At 34.5% G+C, this 2635-nt stretch overlaps 1 protein-coding gene across 1 annotated transcript in view; it reads left to right on the forward strand.

Annotated features, from left to right (window-relative positions):
* LOC107685475 (protein phosphatase Slingshot homolog 2-like) overlaps window positions 1-2635 on the forward strand; it is a 33422-nt gene that overhangs the window by 16581 nt on the left and 14206 nt on the right. The gene's annotated exons all lie outside the window — the stretch shown is intronic.

Genomic DNA, 2635 nt, shown 5'->3' on the forward strand with positions numbered 1-2635 from the left:
TTGTTCATGCTCATATATATATATATATATATATATATATATATATATATATAATATGTTTTCAATACAAAAAATGTGTATTGATGTATTGTTAATATTTAGAAAGCTCTTAGGCCCAAATATGCTGCAAAAACAAAATCTTATAAGAAACGAAACTTTATAGTAGTTATAAAAATAACGTAGCAGGTTCATGATTAACAACAGATCATTAAAGAGATGCGACAGACTTTAGACACACTGTCACATGTACATACTCCCATAATACTTCATTCTCACGCTTTCAATCTGACTTACAATAACACCCTCATAAAAAGACAGATGGTTACCACGTGACTCAAAACAGCAGCCACACATGCACTAAATGAATCCGTGCCTCTCTCACTTCTCTGTTCTCTCTGCTATTCACACTCGCTCTTGTTTTACAGTCTGCATAGTCTGAATGTCATTGATTGGAGGGAGATATGTTGCATGGGATTATTCAAAGAACAGAAACTCGCACACACAGATCCCCCAGCTGTCGCAGTGATGGGGAACAGAGTGTTCTTGTTTGCGTCCTGCACAGAGAGTTTGGTGTGTGAGCTAATGCACTCAAAAAGGAGTCCTCCCATATTCCCCTACTGAACTCAATGTCTCATGTTCCACTCGGGATGTAAAGCCCATTAGAATTCATAGAAAAGATAGAAATAATACAGTGTTTCTTTCACATAATAGACACAGTTAAGATGGATGTTTTCCTCTCATGGCTAATTTAAAAACAAACTGATTTCTCATTGCAAGCAACTACTTTTTAAAATTTCACAAAATAACCTCTGAGAAATGCACCAACATAATTAAATAAGATTAAGCGTTTGTTTTTCTGTTCTGTTTAGGTTCCCTCTTAAGTTTAACTTAATTTAATTTATTGTGTTTTGCTGACATCATAACATCATGTTCTTAGCAACATTTGCATGTGCAAGCATGCTTCAAAAAATGTAAACTTTTATTTGTATTGCAAAATATTACAGTGTAAATTATGTAAAGATAGTAACACAAAACAAAGTCCAAAATGCATACAAAAGTTTGGGGTCCGTAAGATTTTTTTATGTTTTTAAAAGTATCTTATGCAAAACGATCTAAATATCTATTATACAAAAATACAGTACAATCATGGCCAAAAGTTTTGGCAGTGACATCAATTTTGTGTTTTGCAAAGTTTGCTGCTTAAGCTGTTGTGGTGTTCATTCACATTGTTTCTGGATTATTGTGTAGAGTGATCAGATGCATTTTAAATAATTGCTAAAAGCTTCATTGGCCAAAAAAAATTAACTTTTCACAAAAAAACAAATTTCACTGTTTTTTGATCCTGACACAAAATGACCTGCTAACATTAATTGACTAATCATATCAGCAGCACATGTGAAAGTGTGAATGAGTACTAGTCAGGTAAAATCACTATCATACTAATTAGATTGTAAGAGCAGACTGATTGCTATATTTGGAGGGAAGAAGTGCTTCCAATCATTGTGTTCTTGTTAGCAATGGTTACCTCCAAAGGAACACGTGCAGCCATCATCGCTTGGCATCAAAATGGCCTCACATGCAAGGAAATTGCTACAAAGAATATTGCATCTGAAAGAACCATTTACCGGATAATCAAGAACTTCAAGGAGAGAGGTTCGAGAGCAATGAAGAAGTCTTCAGGACGTCCCAGAGAGTCCAGTAAGTGCCAGGACCATCTCCTCCTGAGGAGTCAGCTCTCTTCAAGAAAAACGTCAAGGACAGACTGAAATTCTGCAGGAAGTACAAGGATTGGACAGCAGAAGACTGGTGCAAAGTTATTTTCTCTGATGAAGGTCTCTTCCGACTGTTTGGGACATCAGGAAAAATCGATTGAAGAAAAGGTGAACGCTACCATGAGTCCTCTGTTGTGCCAACAGTGAAGCATCCTGAGACCATCCATGTGAGAGGGGTTGCTTTTCAACCAAGGGAGTTGGCTCTCTCATAATTCTGCCCAAAAACACTGCCATGAATAAAGAATGGTATCAAAACGATTTGGCCCAGAAGCTAATATCAAGCATGCCAGAGCGAATTGCAGAGGTTATGAAGAACAAGGGTCAACACTGTAAATATTGACTCATTATATTTTTTGCCAATAAAAGCCTTTAAAACTTATATGCTTATCACTGTTTTTCAGTGTACCATAGAAACATGTGGAAAAATAATCTACAAATACTAAAGCAGCAAACTTTGCAAAACACAAAATTTATGTCACTGCCAAAACTGTTGGCCATGACTGTAGATACTGAAATTTTGTCAAAAATTATTGCAATTTAAAATAACTGTTGTCTATTTTGATATGTTTTAAAATGTAATTTATTCCAGAGATTGCAAAGCTACCTTTACCGGTCTTCAGTGTCACATGATCATTCAGAAATCAAACTCGCATATTGAAGAAACATTTTTTATTATTATAAATGTTGAAAACAGTTGTGCTGCTTAATAATTTTGTTTAAACAGTACTTTTCAGTATTCTTTTGATAAATAGAAATGTAAAAAGAACATTTATTTAAAATAGAAATCTTTTGTAACATTGTCTTTACTGTTATGTTTGATTAATTTAATGCATCCTCGCTGATTAAAAGTATTTCTAAGTATT

This window comes from Sinocyclocheilus anshuiensis, unplaced genomic scaffold (assembly GCF_001515605.1).
Source record: "Sinocyclocheilus anshuiensis isolate Anshui unplaced genomic scaffold, SAMN03320099.WGS_v1.1 scaffold922, whole genome shotgun sequence".
NCBI classification, from domain to species: Eukaryota; Metazoa; Chordata; class Actinopteri; order Cypriniformes; family Cyprinidae; genus Sinocyclocheilus; species Sinocyclocheilus anshuiensis.